Source organism: Lampetra fluviatilis, chromosome 80, assembly GCF_964198595.1.
Source record: "Lampetra fluviatilis chromosome 80, kcLamFluv1.1, whole genome shotgun sequence".
Classification (NCBI taxonomy): domain Eukaryota; kingdom Metazoa; phylum Chordata; class Hyperoartia; order Petromyzontiformes; family Petromyzontidae; genus Lampetra; species Lampetra fluviatilis.
The window spans coordinates 350,275-367,657 of NC_136354.1; the positions used below are offsets into that span (position 1 = coordinate 350,275).

At 49.3% G+C, this 17,383-nt stretch overlaps 3 non-coding genes and 1 pseudogene across 3 annotated transcripts; 1 reads left to right on the plus strand and 3 right to left on the minus strand.

Annotated features, from left to right (window-relative positions):
* Positions 1-17,383, plus strand: part of LOC144953663 (uncharacterized) — a 267,013-nt pseudogene that overhangs the window by 242,545 nt on the left and 7,085 nt on the right.
* TRNAA-CGC (transfer RNA alanine (anticodon CGC)) lies at positions 11,842-11,913 on the minus strand. The gene has a single exon. It is a non-coding gene; the product is annotated as a tRNA-Ala (tRNA).
* TRNAA-UGC (transfer RNA alanine (anticodon UGC)) lies at positions 13,568-13,639 on the minus strand. Its single transcript has one exon. It is a non-coding gene; the product is annotated as a tRNA-Ala (tRNA).
* TRNAA-CGC (transfer RNA alanine (anticodon CGC)) lies at positions 17,043-17,114 on the minus strand. Its single transcript has one exon. It is a non-coding gene; the product is annotated as a tRNA-Ala (tRNA).

Here is a 17,383-nt window from a genome sequence, read left to right on the forward strand (position 1 = left end):
GTGTACCCGTCCTTTTTAACGACAAAGTAAAGATTCAGAGTGGATGTACATCCACTATCGTTACTATCCACATACAAATATGTATGTGGATAGTAAGCTTGTGTACCGTACCACGTCGTTGTCCACTCATTGACATGCTAATTTTTTTCTCTGCCCCCTCCCTCTCTCCGCCCCCGCCCCCTCTCTATATTTAAGGCCCCGTCACAGCGACGACCTCTCTATTTGTGCCGATACGTGTTCTCTCTCTGTGTATCTTTATGATGTCTGTCTGCTTATATGTCTGTCTATAGTTTTCTGGTTAGATTTTTGTTGCTATTTCTTTTATACCTGATGATGATTGCTTGTGTTGCAATCGAAACGTCGTAGTATGCTATTATTTAATTTATTATTTTATCTTTATACGTGACTTTACCGAAAGAACCGAAGAATAATTCCTGCAGTCACGAAAGCTCCAAAATTAAGATTAAATATAAAACACACCCATTGCATGGAATTGTCCAAGTGTCCAACAATGTCATTACGAACAACGTGAGATCGTCAAATCTGGGGGGAGCATTAAGGATCGCAGCGTTGATAGATCAGTGTCTCTCACACAGACACTCAACCAGAAGCATGTCGACACACACACAAAGACCAAAAAAACCCATATAGCCTTCGTGAGACTTTTGGAACAAGTGCTGTTAGCAAGCACAAAACCTTTGTTCACGACTTGGCCTATCAAGGATTTTGCGTTCAATTGTAATATTTTTTTACATTTACAATCCACATATCAATCAACATAGTTTATCTAATCTGCCCATTGTAATTAAATCTTAATATGTATGTACATCCCACTGCATAATTGTACGCTTCCGTTTGAATAAAGATCTACATCTCCATGCATAAGTCCGTGCTTCCTGTGAATTTGCTAATATTCACCCGACAATGTCCTCTAAACTGCTGCAAGTGTAGTAAGTATCAGGAGGCTTGACGACAGGGTCGGAGGCACACTTATTTATTGACACCAACTTGTGCACAGTAATGGGTACACACAATACTTAAGGGGGTATCGTCCCCTTCACTCGGCTACAGGGATACACAACTTCTAACCCCGCTAACCTATGCCCAAGTCCTCCACTACGGAGCTAGGGGAGGCTACCTATCCCAGCCCTGGTCAAGCTGGGATCCCGGCACCCTGAGTCTCCAGACCGGCTCGTCAGTCTGGGCTCTCGGGGCCACGCCACCGGCTTGCCCTGGTCGGCCCTGATAAGGACAGCGAGCCAGGGGAGCTCTGGGGCCTATGCTAGCTGGTCTTCCGTCTTCGCTGGTTAAAGCTGATACCCCCCGACCTCGAGCCCTCCGGCTCACCACCTTTTATAGTACTCGGCCCCCGGAGGGGCCCGTGGGGGATGCAGGTGCGAACGTCGGTGTGAGCACCTCCTATGTGTACGGCCCTAACCACGCCCCTTGTGTTTGTTGGCCATCTGCTCCCATACACAATTACACCTCTACATCACCCTCCCCCCTGTACAGCTCGCAGCCGTCCCCGGCTGCAACAAAATCAGAATAAAGGTGCATCCCTCCTCAAACCCGTGTGTGCCTCGCGTAATTTTAACAAGAACAATGACAACCATAACAACAACAACAACAACAAGAAACAGGTAGAAGAAGAAAGAAAAGAAAAAATATAACCCGGCGCACCCTCCCGAATAAATACCCCATTCCGTAAAACCACCATATATATACACGCGCCCCAGGCGCCTCCCCCCCCTCGTCCGCAATGGCCCCCCAACGGCTGACCTCACAATAGTCTGCGCGTTTTGGCGCGCGTTCTCGCGGCGGGCCCGTCACAAGGGCCCGTCCCGGCCTGCTCAGTGGCGGTTGTTGACGGTCCGGGTGGGAGAGAGTCTGGTGCCGCTGCCGAGCGACCCCCGACCCCCCCGGGGGGGGTTGGCGGTCGCGGAGCCGTCACTCCAGTTGCACCTGGAGATGGCACAGTTGATGTCAGGTTAGGCGAGAGCAGCGACGTCGGGGAGTCGGCGGACCCCTCACACGTTTGGCCATGCGTGCGTGTGTGCGAACCACGGGGCGGCGCAATGAACGGTTTCAACCTTGAGGGGTGCACGTACCACCGACGCCTCCCCCATTTGACGCGTACACATTGCGGCCGCAAGACCTGTACGACCTCCACGGGCCCCCGCCACGGCCGTACCAACTTTGACGAGGTCGCCAGCGGCACCTGGGGACAGTGCAACCATGCCCTGTCCCCTGGTTTCCATTTGAACACATGTACCCGCCCCAGCCGAAGCCTCTCGTTCGCCTGCTGGCGGAGTTCAGAATTTTGCACGGCCGCTTCCCGCACCTCAGATAATTTGCCGATATTAAATTTAACGTGTTCGGACAATGTAGACTTTGCCTGAGGCGCCGAGAGCTTCAGCTGGGTCGTCACAGGGGGGTTAGCCTCGCGGCCATACATTAAAAAGAAAGAGGAAAATCCGGTGGCCGCATGGGGAGCCATCCTGTAGGCTTGCAACAAACCGGCAATGCGAAGGTCCCAATCTGTCTGGGATTCTGATACCTGCTGGGACAGCATGGACGTGATGGTCCGATGCAGCCGTTCCACCATCCCGTCAGTTTGTGGGTGATACGGGGAGGTCCGAATTTTCTCCGTAATCAAGAGGTCGCACACCTCGCGGAGGAGTTTCCCCGAAAAATTCTTACCCTGGTCAGTAAGCAGCCGTTCCGGAGCACCCTTGTCGAGGACATAGCCCTGGACAAAGGCCTCCGCGATGGCTGCCGCCGACTGGTTGGCCAGGGGCCAGACCATAGGCCATCTCGTGAAGTATTCGACCCCTGTCAATAAATACCTATTCCCCCTGGGTGTAGCGGGAAATGGCCCGAGAATGTCTAGAGCAACGAGCTCGTTAACCCGGGAAACCTTTATGGACTACAGCGGAGGGTTGGACCCCCTTGCAGGTGGCTTCTGCTGCGCGCATTGCGTGCACGACCCCAGGAGATCCCCCACGTCCTTTGCCATGCCCAGCCAGAAGAAATCGAGCTGGAGCGTGGCAAAGGTCTTGTGAACCCCCAAGTGCAGAAGCCGCTCATGAACAGCCCATACCACCTTACCCCTTAATGCTGCAGGCACCACGAGCCGTTGGCGGCGGGATTTTCCGTCCCAGTGCATTAAAAGACCCTGGAACAACCCCCACGAGTCAACGTTCGCTACCCCCTGACCAACCCCCCCAGTGCGACGGCGCAGAGCGAGGAGGGAGTTGTCCTCCATTTGGAGGCGTCCCCATTCCACGACCGACAACCCCAGCAACAAATCCCTCACTTCTTGCTCGATAGGACCCGAAGCCGAAGGCGCATCGGCGGCGGCCACGAGGACCGAATCGGTGGAGACGTTCGGGGGCCTACAACGCCCCGAACCCAAGAGGCAAGCGCACTCCGAAGTGGGTGGCAACCGCGACAGGGCATCAGCGTTCGTGTGGCGGACGCCCTTACGATATGTGGTGACAAAGTCGTAGTCTTGGAGAATCTCCAACCATCGAGACAACTGGCCCGATGGTTGTTGAACCCACAGAGCATACTGTAGAGCCGCATGATCTGTACGGACGGTGAAACGCCGACCGTACAGATACGGGCGGTACTGCTGAATGAAATAAACAATTGCCAATAATTCCCGACGGGTAACGCAGTACCGTTGTTCCGCTGGAGACAGTACCCGACTACCGTAAGCCACCACATGCTCTACGCCCCCAACGAGCTGGGACAGCACGCCCCCAATGCCCGTGTTACTTGCGTCTGTATCGAGCAAGAAGGGTTGTGAGAAATCGGGGTAATTCAACGGCGGAGCCTCCACCAGGGCATTCCGGAGGGCGTGAAAAGCAGCCTCCTCCTCTGGCCCCCAATGAAACCTGACTCCCTTGGACGTCAAGGCATGCAATGGTTTCGCGATCGTAGCGAAGTCAGCCACAAACCGCCAATAGTACGACGCGAACCCAATTAAACTCCTGACCTCTCCCACCGAGGTGGGAGTCGGCCAGGAGCTGACGCATTCCGTTTTGGCGGGATCAGTGGATATCCCCGAGCGCCCAACAATGTGACCCAAATACCGCACCGATTCGCGGAGCAAATGGCACTTCTGCGGTTTAAATTTCAAATTGGCAGCCCGCATTTTGAGAAAAACAGCACGCAACCTCTGGAGGTGTTCCTCGAAGGATTTGCTAAAGACGATGACATCGTCCAAGTAAATTAAACACGAATCCCATTGCAAGCCTGCCAAGACCAGTTCCATTAACCGCTGAAAAGTTGCCGGCGCAGAACGTAAGCCCATCGGCAAGCGGTTAAATTGGAAGAGACCTTGCGGTGTACGAAAAGCAGTCTTAGGTTTTGATTCGTCATCCAGAGGAAGCTGCCAGAATCCAGATAGTAAATCGAGGGTGGAAAAGAATCGCGCCCCCGCCAAGGCATCGAGCGACTCATCCATTCGAGGAAGCGGGTACGCATCTGCCACAGAAATTTTGTTCAATCGCCGAAAGTCGACACAAAACCGCAGTGAGCCATCGTGTTTTTTCACCAAAACGATCGACGCGCCCCACGGGCTGTTGGAAGGGGAAATGATATCGGCGGCTAGCATGTCATCAACAGCCGATTTGACATGATCCTTTTCGGCGGGGCTCAACCGAAAGGGATTTTGGCGGATTGGCACGCTGTCACCCGTGTCAATATGGTGTCGCAGCAATTTAGTACAACCAATATCAAATTTGTGTTGACTAAAAACGTCGGCAAATTCGTTCAGGAGAACTCGCAGCTGCGCACGCTGCGAGTCGGACAGGTCCACTGATCCCGCGCAAAGCGCATCCAGCCATCCGTCATCACAGTCCGAATGCGGTCACGACGGAGGATCGGTGTTTACCTGACCCACGAGTGGTTCCTCATAGGGTACCGGCGTTGCGTGTGCAAGCACGGTCCCTTGAGGAACCACGGCCGTTCGCGATCCTACATTAAGGACTGCAATGAAGGGGTCCCCATCCCCTTTCACCATGGTCTGAGCCGCTAGCAAATCGGGTCCATTGACCCCGGCCCGAGATGGTCCCAACAAGACCCCCCGATCCGCAACTCCTTCAGCAAACGGCCGACGCAACCTAAGAGGGACGAGCATCTGCGCCCCCGGGGGTACGCGCACAGTTTTTGTCACGAGCGCCTGCACGGTGGCAAACGCCCGACGCTCCGTGGTGGGGGAAGACAAAAATGTAACACGTCGGCCCGACGGGAGCTCGATGCACCCCTGGTCAATCAAGATACGAATGGGCATTTTGGCCAAGAAATCCGTCCCCAACAGGCACGGAACCGCGAGTGAGGAGGAAACCAAAACAGGCCCGGATAATTTAATGTCTCCAATGCAAATTTTGGCGCGGATTTGCCCAATAATGCCCAGCGAGCCCCCGTTAGCAGCATAGCATGGCACGTCAACGGGGAGCAAGGGACGACTTTGAACGGGAAGGATGTTATAAATCAAATCAGATATAATGGTCGCCGATGCCCCTGTGTCAATTAAAATCCGCACCTCTACCCCATCAATATGACCGACCACAACCGACGATCCCGCCGACGCTGCAACGACACGATGGGCGAGCTCCGACCACTGACCCGGTTGGAGCGCTCGCCGCATTTCAGAACAAACGGGCGCAACGGCCGGCGATTTTCGAGCCCTGTTCAGTTGAGCGCGTGAGTGTGTGTCGGATGTGTGCATGGGCCAAACGTGTGAGGTGCCACGACTCGCCGTATTTCTCTGCTGGAGCTTGGGTGGAGACGGCGCGGCGTCCTGACGAGGTGTCGCCCCACGCTGACGGGGAGCCCGGCATCCTGAAGCAACGTGGCCTTGCAGGCCACAGTTGTAGCAGCGTGTGAGCGCCCCAGATGGCCTGGGCTGCTCCTGGCGGCTCGGTCCATTCCGAGCCTGTGGTGCCGCCGATCTCCATTCCTCCCGCCGCTCCACCCCGCAGACCTCCTCCGATGGGAGGGTGGTGGCCGCCATGGCATGGCCGGCCACCCCCTTGGCGGCCTTGCGACGCAGGGACCGCAAGCCCCCGTGGATGTGGCGCGCGACCAGCAGGGACGACATCTCTGCGTCGTCTTGAGCCAAGACGGCGACGTCCAGCTCATCAGCGAGTAGCAGCAGCTTTTCAGCCACCATGGCGTCCACTCCCTCCTCGTCCATCCGCGGAAAAGCTGCCTTTGCCAGGGCCAGGAGAGCCATCCGGAAGGCCAGGGGCGATTCGTTGGCGCCCCGATGCCGATCGTGGAACAGCTGCCTGCAGTCCGAAGGCGGCCCATAGACGGCTGACAGCAGATGCCAGGGCGTCGTTGTCCAGCATCGCCGGCAGCGCGCGTAGTGCCTCGGCGTCCGTCCAGTTCGCCATCTCTTGATGAGCGATGAACCGCCTTTTGAAGCCGTCCCAGTCTCCGTCCGCACCCACGAATTCTTTGAGAGGCGGCAGTCGCTGCTGTAATGCGACGTCCGTGGCTGCGGATCGCGCTCCGTCGCTCCCAGCAGATGTTACAGTGTGGGCGGGCTGCGAGCATGGCATCGCCGGTCGCTCTTATGTTGACGCGCTGGCCGGTGCTGATGATGTCACGGCTTGTGCTTGGCCCTCAGCAGTCACCTGACGCGGGCCGGCCCCGCCCTCTGCCCGCACTGTAGTGATGGCGGGAAATTTAACCGCGAGCCGCGTCGGGGTGGCAGGAAATGTCACCGCGCGTCGGCTGCTGTCGTCGTCCCGCGCAGCCCCTCCAGCCCCCAGCCGCGTGATCTCTTCCAACGCGGCGGCCGCAGCGTAGAGCAGCTCCGCCAGGCGGGAGTGAGCCAGCCGAAGTCTCTCGGCCGACGCATCCCCCCCTTCCTGTCGTAGCAGCGCGGGTGTACTCGGCCCCGGCTGCTCCGATCCGACCTCGGCCATCTCTGGTGGCGATTCGGCCGCGGTGTCCTCCATCTCCGACTCCCTGGTACGTGTCGTCCCTCGTGTGTCCATCGTTGAACGTTTTACTTCTGACCCCAGATGTAGTAAGTATCAGGAGGCTTGACGACGGGGTCGGAGGCACACTTATTTATTGACACCAACTTGTGCACAGTAATGGGTACACACAATACTTAAGGGGGTATCGTCCCCTTCACTCGGCTACAGGGATACACAACTTCTAACCCCGCTAACCTATGCCCAAGTCCTCCACTACGGAGCTAGGGGAGGCTACCTATCCCAGCCCTGGTCAAGCTGGGATCCCGGCACCCTGAGTCTCCAGACCGGCTCGTCAGTCTGGGCTCTCGGGGCCACGCCACCGGCTTGCCCTGGTCGGCCCTGATAAGGACAGCGAGCCAGGGGAGCTCTGGGGCCTATGCTAGCTGGTCTTCCGTCTTCGCTGGTTAAAGCTGATACCCCCCGACCTCGAGCCCTCCGGCTCACCACCTTTTATAGTACTCGGCCCCCGGGAGGGGCCCGTGGGGGATGCAGGTGCGAACGTCGGTGTGAGCACCTCCTATGTGTACGGCCCTAACCACGCCCCTTGTGTTTGTTGGCAATCCGCTCCCATACACAATTACACCTCTACACAAGTTTGGAGGATTAAACAACAACTTACAGTCTGAAGAATCAAAATGATGTTGTCCAGTTTAATTTGGACTAAGAGGTGCAAATTTATACTTTACTGACTTTGTTTTATAAATACATTTAAGGACACTCGTGATGAGCGGGGTGCTTCTAGAAAACGAGGTTGTTTTGTTATAATTTTTGTCAAAAACTTTGAACAATCATCCGAATGGTTTAGCGTGGATTATAATAAAGTTACGCAAAAAAAAAAAACAATTGTCACCTTTTGGTCTGTAACATACGACCTTCGGTGTGTATATACACCAGTGTGTTTGTGTTCAAAATTTTGCGCGTGTTTAATATTTTGGACGTGTTTTTACGGTAATTCCATTGAATATTGAGGGGTTACCAGCCTCTCGCACCCGTCCAAATACCTCGTGGGCAGCTGTGGTGGCTACGAGCCTTCCCTCCGGGACATTGCTCACATCCACCGCAGCGTTACCGTCCGGCACCGTCAATGAAGGAAGGGAGTTGTTTTTGCAAAACTTTACTCGTGGCAGGGGAATGGCAAAAAATAGGGAGTGCCTCCTTCTAATCAACAAAAAACAAATTAAGGGGGCGTGGGAGCGTGGCGTAAGGTGTGGAAAGCTGTAAGTCACAGGTATCATTCGAATTGGGTCAATGACACCAGCACACAAATGGTGGGGTCGTTTGGAATGATGTTGCATTAATGAAATATGAATTTCTCGACGTTTTATTTCATCATCTTTAAATTAAATTTTTGTTTTAAGAATTTACAATCTGCATATCTAGCAACAGAGCTTCGCTAATCTTGCCATTGAGCTTAAGCCTGAATACATATATATTCATCTCACCCATAATTCACATTCATTTGCTAATATTCACCCTGCAATATGCTGCAAAATGCTGCCAGTTTAAATGCGTTACGAGGGAAATGCAGACTGAAGCATTAAAATTGTGATTTGGACTTTGAGGTGCAAGTTTATACCGTGCTGACTTTTATAAATATATTGAAGTTCTTGTGTTGATATGAGCGCTACAGAACAATCAAGGTGATTTGTTTAATTTAATCCACGCAAATTATTACGATTGCTGTCATACACTTTTAATGATAATCGACATGGTATTGCCTGTAAGCGTGTGTGTATTTACACTGCTGTGTAAGTACACTTGACTTTGACTCGTGTGTGTACGTGTTTGTTGTAAGCATTGTACAGTTAACGGACGCTCAGATAACTTTAAAAAATCCGATTTTTATTAATCTGCAAAAAAATATTGACGTTAATATTGCTGTACATGCACACTCGCGTGTGTGTAGAGGTAGTGTAGTGGTTAGCGCACAGCTCAATTTTCGCTCACGTTAAATTCATGCTCACGGCCAACACCAGCGACGATTATCTGAACAGTATGTAATTTAATGTTGGGTTTGTCGATGGCAGCATATAGAACGGGGTAGACCCGTGTGATGTAAGGGGGAAAAGTTTGACTGGAAGCATATTATATTTTTTGCGACAGAGAATTGTAATGTATTACTTACTGTATGTAGCTTAGCTTATTGGAGAGTATATTTAGTATACTGATGATACTATGTAGTTTATACTTTAGTTTTTTACGTGGTTGTTTAGTTACTGCAGCTAGATACTATTAACATTCCTTCCCTTTATTAATGCTACCCCTATCCCCTCCCTTTGATGCTGCTAATCCTGCATAAATGCACGGGCATAATATGACTTTGAAACCCCCCGCCCACCTCCTACGCATTTCACAAGTAGTACTAATCACTAACTTGCATATGCTAAATTCCTCTTGATATGCAAATTAATTTGTCAAGGCGCTCTTCCCCTTACAACCCAGCTTAAATATACGCTCCAAGCGTGGTGGTGTTTCATTCAGACACTGTCTCCCCGACAGACCTGGTCTTCACCTGAGGACGGCTGTGTGCGTTGTGGCCGAAACGTCGTGAGAATTATTTTATTGTGTTTTATTTTTATTATTTCCCTTATACGTGACTTTACCGAAAGAACTAAGAAGATGATTAATCGATGTTTACGTGTTTGATTTGAGAATATTTTATAACTGTTGCATTCCTGAAAGTGATATAAATTTCCTAGTTTGTTAACCGTTTGACCAAGCGAATTGATAAAAACATTTAATGCGAGTTTTACTGTTAATATTCTTGCAAATCAATACAGACCTGATTTGTTTTTAAACATGGCTGATCGTACGTTATTGCTACCATATCCTTCCTTAAAAAAACACGGACGAGTAGACATGTACACACGAGTGTGCATCCAAACACTGCTGCATTTAAAAAGCGGAGTGCATATGTAGTGGTGGTATTGACGTGCGCCGACTGTGACAGTGATGGATCACGGGGCGGCGCGGGGTGCGGGGTTGGGCACGCGTTGTGGGCGTGGTGTGGACGCGCGCGCCGGGAGTGACAGATGACGGGGCGGCGCGGCGTGGGTGGTGAGGCACGATGAGATGTGGGAAAAGAGGATCGTAGCCAGCGCCCAGCGATTGGTCGAATAAGTGGGTGCTCGCAGCGACGTCCGCAGGTGGGGTATAAAGGGGGACGCGCGAGAGCACTCGGGGAGAGTTACCCAGTTGAAGACCCGAAGACGGAGCTGAAGACCTAGTGCCCCGAGACCCCTAGTCCCGCCGTCCTTGTGGGGACCGGGGCCCTGTGTGGCTCGGAGGCGAGGCTGTGGGACCCGGGGTCCGACGCCCCCGTGGGTCGGGCTGGGGACCCACAGTCGAGACGGATACCCCGGGCAGGGAGTGTCCCGAGTAGCTCAGTGGCGTTAGTCGCCGAGTAGCTAAGTGGATGTTGGTCATCCGAGTAGCTCAGTGGCGTTAGTCGCCGAGTAGCTAAGTGGGTGTTTGTCACCCGAGATACTAAGTGGATGTTGGTCATCCGAGTAGCTCAGTGGGCGTTAGTCGCCAAGTAGCTAAGTGGGTGTTTGTCACCCGAGATACTAAGTGGGTGTTTGTCACCCGAGATACTAAGTGGGTGTTTGTCACCCGAGATACAAAGTAGGTGTTAGTCACCTGTGAACGAGTTTGATAAAATAAAGAGTGTGTTACCCGTGAAGTCGTCTCCCGCCGAGTTACTACATTACACATACACACACGAGTGTGCATATACAGGGTGTATATACAGATATACAACGCAGTGTACATACACAGCAGTGTACGCACACAAGGATTGCGTTCCACTGCGAACACGCACGATTGAACATACATATGCACACACATACGTGTACGTACACACTCGAGTGCTCATCTTGTTGTGGTGTTTCCTATGTTGTGGTTTATGGTATACTTAAACGCAGAAGTACAAAATGTGCAGTTCACACCTATGCACCCTTAGCCCATTGATTGTGATGATGATGAATAACATATTACTAGATCTAACAAATAAACGAATGTACACGTTACAACTAAAACAATAAATATGCTCATCGAGTTTTGATTTGGATTGTGCGGTTAAATACTGTAAATAGCTATTCAAATTCATTGAGATTGCACATTCAGCAAATTCTAATGCGGCCACAATGCGATTCTAAACACGTTCCGTCGGAGTGGGCAGGTAGGAACTTGGTTGGACAGCACATTCGTGCACGACAGAAAGCTCGCGGTCACGTGATGCACTTCAACCAATCCCTGAACGTACATGTTCGGGAGGGGCGATGCACGACAGACAAATAATCCCTGGTGGGCAGTGTGAAACTGTTGCTCCTACCTGTATAATTGCACTCGTTGAGTTATCCTTCAGCGATGAGGACTCCAAACCGATTTTCTTCTCACCCACTCCGTTCGACCACCACTCGGCAGGTCACAACAATTTTCTCTCGGCTTCCTCCACGCACTGTTCAAATTTGGAAGTCCATCTTACGGTTTTAATTCTAATTATCTTGCTAATTTCTATAAATATTTTGATTTCACACTTGATGATGATTGCTTGTGTTGCAGTCGAAACGTCGTGATAATTTTGTTTGATATTTTTATTATTTTATTATTTCCCTTCTACGTGACTTTGCCCGAAAAAAACAATAATATGAATGCCATAAACATGTTAACTCTTATGTACTACAACTTTGATTGTCGTGCTGTTCATTGCTGACCGTATGACATGTTGGTCTTCTGGATCTATGCTCAGCAACCATAACGAATGAAAACAAGCAGACGTTTTGTGCAGGCCACGCATATTCCTTCGAGCAAAATTGTTTACTGGCAAAATATCACCTCGTGGAGATGCCGGGGATTGAACCCGGGGCCTCACACATGCGAAGCGTGCGCTCTACCACTGAGCTACATCCCCATGGTGGCTCTACCTGGGCTCAGTTCCACCTCGTTACGGGGTGAAACGTCGTCATCAGCTTCTTCCTCTCCCTCGTCACCCCACTCACTCTCCTGTTGGCCCTGGACCCTGTACACTTCGAGTCTGCACAGAGTCCAAGCAAAATGTATTTCTTTGAAAGAAATAGAAATAACAAGCATACATGTGGATCGATACTATGATGCTTTCCCAATTTATTTATTATTGGAAATATTTAATTCGGAAATACAAAAGTGTTTTGGATGCTTTTAAGCACTGGTTTTCAGCTCCGAAATTTTAAGTAAACCATTTGCATCGCTAGTTATACAAATAGCAAGTTCCTGAAATCAACACAAATTCACCCTCAGGTATCGTTCATATAGGATTATACTGGTAGGAAGCACCTGGTTCCACCAGCCCACAGGGGATTATTGTGTGGAGAGGGGAGGGTGGTGAGGGGCTGGGTGGGGGAAGGTGGGGTGGGGAAGGTCTGGTCACCCCGTGGTGCCCTTATAAAACTCAACGTTTAACCGACTCACGCCGGCTTGTGCCCAACCTCACTGTTGGCCATATTTGCGAAATACACCACGCCGCCGTTGACCCTGGCCATTGACCGAGTAAACCAACGTTCCTTCCAGCTCCCTCTGCAGGAATCTGTTTACGAGAGTTCATGTGCACCCCGATTACAGGGACATGGACACAGCCAATTGATTTTGAAAATCAACCTTTGTTGGAAACATAAATAAATAAATAAACTTCCAACATGGATTCCAGATATGCTAATTTTCTCTGCCCCCTCCCTCTCTCCGTCCCCGCCCCCCTCTCTATATTTAAGGGACCGTCACAGAAACGACCCCTCTCTCTGTGCCGATATGTGTCCTCTCTCTGTGTCCTTGTGATGTCTGTCTGCTTGTATGTCTGTCTATAGTTTTCTAGTTAGATTTTTGTTGCTATTTCTTTTTTTATGCCTGATGATGATTGCTTGTGTTGCAATCGAAACGTCGCTATTATTTTAATTTATTATTTTATCTTTAGACGTGACTTAACCGAAAGAACCAAAGAATAATGGATTCCAGATCCAACATGGAGATTCCGGGGATTGACCCCAGGGCCTCACACATGCGAAGCGTGCACTCGACCTCTGAGCTACATCTCCATTCTGGTTCTACCGGGGCGCAGTTCCACCTCGGTGCGGGGTGAAACTTCGTCATCAGCTTCTTCCTTTCCCTTGTCACCCCACTCACTCTCCTGTTGGCCTTGGATCCTGGACACATCGAGTCTGCACAGAGTCCAAGCAAAATGTATTTTTTTGAAACAAAAGAAATAACAAGAATACATGTGGATGGATACTATAATGCTGTCCTAATTAATTTATTCTTGGAAATCTTTAATTCGGAAATAAAAGTGTTCTGGATACTTTTAATCACTGGCTTTCATCTACAAATGTTTAAATAAACCATTTGATCACTGTGTGCATCGCTAGTTATAGAAATAGCAAGTTCCTGAAATCAACACAAATTCATCCGAAGGTATCGTTCATATAGGGTAATATTTACGAGAGTTCATGTGCACCCCTATTACAGGGACATTGACACAGCCAATTGATTTTGGAATTCAAACTTTGTTGGAAAAAATATTTAAATAAAAGCTTCCGAGATGGAGATGCCGGGGCTTGAACCCAGGGCCTCACACATGCAAAGTGTGCGCTCTTCCACTGCGCTACATCCCCACCACGCTGGCAGCCAGCCAGGTAGCCAGCCCCCTGAACTATCGGCCCCTCCCCTTACCCCCCCTTCCTTAGGCCCCTCCCCTGAACACTTCCCCCCTTAAGCCCCTCCCCTGACCCCCCCTCCCTTAGGCCCCTCCCCTGAACCCCCTTCCCTTAGGCCCCTCCCATGACCCCCCCTCCCTTAAGCCCCTCCCCTGACCCCCCTTCCCTTAGGCCCCTCCCCTGAACACCCCCCCCCATATCCTTAGGCCCCTCCCCTGACCCCCCCCCTTAGGCCCCTCCCCTTACTCCCCCTCCCTCAGGCCCCTCCCCTGAACCCCCACCCCCCTCAGGCCCCTCCCCTTACCCCCCCTTCCTTAGACCCCTCCCCTGACCCTCCTCCCTTAGGCTCCTCCCCTCTCCGTACCCGGCAGTAGGTCTCCACCAATCAAAGAGCTGTTTATGTTATATATTTATTTATGCACGACAGACAGACAGTCAGACAGACAATAAATCCCTGGTGGGCAGTGTGGAACATTGTTCCTACCTGTAAAACGAATTAAGGGGGCGTGGGAGCGTGGTGTAAGGTGTGGAAAGCTGTAAGTCACAGGTATCATTCGAATTGGGTCAATGACACCAGCACACGAATGGTGGGGTCGTTTGGAATGACGTTGCATTGATGAAAGATTAAGTTCTCGACGTTGCATTTCATGAACTTTACATTCAATTGTTATTTTTGGAAATTACAATCTGCAAATCTAGCAACAGAGCTTCGCTAATCTTGCCATTGAGCTTAAGCCTGAATACGTATATTCATCTCACCGCATAATTTGCATTCATTTGCTAATATTCGCCCTGTAATATGCTGCAAAATGCTGCCAGTTCAAATGCGTTACCAGGGAAATGCAGACTGAAGAATTAAAATTGTGATTTGGACTTTGAGGTGCAAGTTTATACCGTGCTGACTTTGTTTTATAAATATATTGAAGTACTTGTGTTGATATGAGCGCGACAGAACAATCAAGGTGATTTATTTCATTTAATCCACGAAAATTATTACGATTGCTGTCATACACTTTTAATGATAATCGACATGGTATTGCCTGTAAGCGTGCGTGTATTTACACTGCTGTGTAAGTACACTTGACTTTGACTCGTGTGTGTACGTGTTTGTTGTAAGCATTGTACAGTTAACGGACGCTCAGATAACTTTAAAAAAATCCGATTTTTATTAATCTGCAAAAAAATATTGACGTTAATATTGCTGTGCATGCACACTCGCGTGTGTGTAGAGGTAGTGTAGTGGTTAGCGCACAGCTCAATTCTCCCTCAAGTTAAATTCATGCTCACGGCCAACACCAGCGACGATTATCTGAACAGTATATAATTTAATGTTGGGATTTGTCGATGGCAGCATATAGAACGGGGTAGACCCGTGTGATGTAAGGGAAAAAAGTTTAGCTGAAAGCATATTATATTTTTTGCGACAGAGAATTGTAATGTATTACTTACTGTTAGTAGCTGAGCTTATTGGAGAGTATATTTAGTATACTGATGATACTATGTAGTTTATACTTTAGTTTTTTACGCGGTTGTTTAGTTACTGCAGCTACATACTATTAACATTCCTTCCCTTTATTAATGCTACCCCTATCCCCTCCCTTTGATGCTGCTATTCCTGCATAAATGCACGGGCATAATATGACTTTGAAACCCCCCGCCCACCTCCTACGCATTTCACAAGTAGTACTAATCACTAACTTGCATATGCTAAATTCCTCTTGATATGCAAATTATTTTGTCAAGGCGCTCTTCCCCTTACAACCCAGCTTAAATATACGCTCCAAGCGTGGTGGTGTTTCATTCAGACACTGTCTCCCCGACAGACCTGGTCTTCACCTGAGGACGGCTGTGTGCGTTGTGGCCGAAACGTCGTGAGAATTATTTTATTATGTTTTATTTGTATTATTTCCCTTAAACGTGACTTTACCGAAAGAACCAAGAAGATGATTAATCGATGTTTACGTGTTTGATTTGAGAATATTTTATAACTGTTGCATTCCTGAAAGTGATATAAATTTCCTAGTGTGTTAACCGTTTGACCAAGCGAATTGATAAAAACATTTAATGCGAGTTTTACTGTTAATATTCTTGCAAATCAATACAGACCTGATTTGTTTTTGAACATGGCTGATCGTACGTTATTGCTACCATATCCTTCATTAAAAAAACACGGACGAGTAGACATGCACACACGAGTGTGCATCCAAACACTGCTGCATTTAAAAAGCGGAGTGCATACACACACGAGTGTGCATATACAGGGTGTATATACAGATATACAACGCAGTGTACATACACAGCAGTGTACGCACACAAGGATTGCGTTCCACTGCGAACACGCACGATTGTACATACATATGCACACATTCGTGTACGTACACACTCGAGTGCTCGTCTTGTTGTGGTGTTTCCTATGATGTGGTTTATGGTATACTTAAACGCAGAAGTACAAAATGTGCAGTTCACACCTATGCACCCTTAGCCCATTGATTGTGATGATGATGAATAACATATTACTAGATCTAACAAATAAACGAATGTACACGTTACAACTAAAACAATAAATATGCTCATCGAGTTTTGATTTGGATTGTGCGGTTAAATACTGTAAATAGCTATTCAAATTCATTGAGATTGCACATTCAGCAAATTCTAATGCGGCCACAATGCGATTCTAAACACGTTCCGTCGGAGTGGGCAGGTAGGAACTTGGTTGGACAGCACATTCGTGCACGACAGAAAGCTCGCGGTCACGTGATGCACTTCAACCAATCCCTGAACGTACATGTTCGGGAGGGGCGATGCACGACAGACAAATAATCCCTGGTGGGCAGTGTGAAACTGTTGCTCCTACCTGTATAATTGCACTCGTTGAGTTATCCTTCAGCGATGAGGACTCCATACCGATTTTCTTCTCACCCACTCCGTTCGACCACCACTCGGCAGGTCACAGCAATTTTCTCTCGGCTTCCTCCACGCACTGTTCAAATTTGGAAGTCCATCTTACGGTTTTAATTCTAATTATCTTGCTAATTTCTATAAATATTTTGATTTCACACTTGATGATGATTGCTTGTGTTGCAGTCGAAACGTCGTGATAATTTTGTTTGATATTTTTATTATTTTATTATTTCCCTTCTACGTGACTTTGCCCGAAAAAAACAATAATATGAATGCCATAAACATGTTAACTCTTATGTACTACAACTTTGATTGTCGTGCTGTTCATTGCTGACCGTATGACATGTTGGTCTTCTGGATCTATGCTCAGCAACCATAACGAATGAAAACAAGCAGACGTTTTGTGCAGGCCACGCATATTCCTTCGAGCAAAATTGTTTACTGGCAAAATATCACCTCGTGGAGATGCCGGGGATTGAACCCGGGGCCTCACACATGCGAAGCGTGCGCTCTACCACTGAGCTACATCCCCATGGTGGCTCTACCTGGGCTCAGTTCCACCTCGTTACGGGGTGAAACGTCGTCATCAGCTTCTTCCTCTCCCTCGTCACCCCACTCACTCTCCTGTTGGCCCTGGACCCTGTACACTTCGAGTCTGCACAGAGTCCAAGCAAAATGTATTTCTTTGAAAGAAATAGAAATAACAAGCATACATGTGGATCGATACTATGATGCTTTCCCAATTTATTTATTATTGGAAATATTTAATTCGGAAATACAAAAGTGTTTTGGATGCTTTTA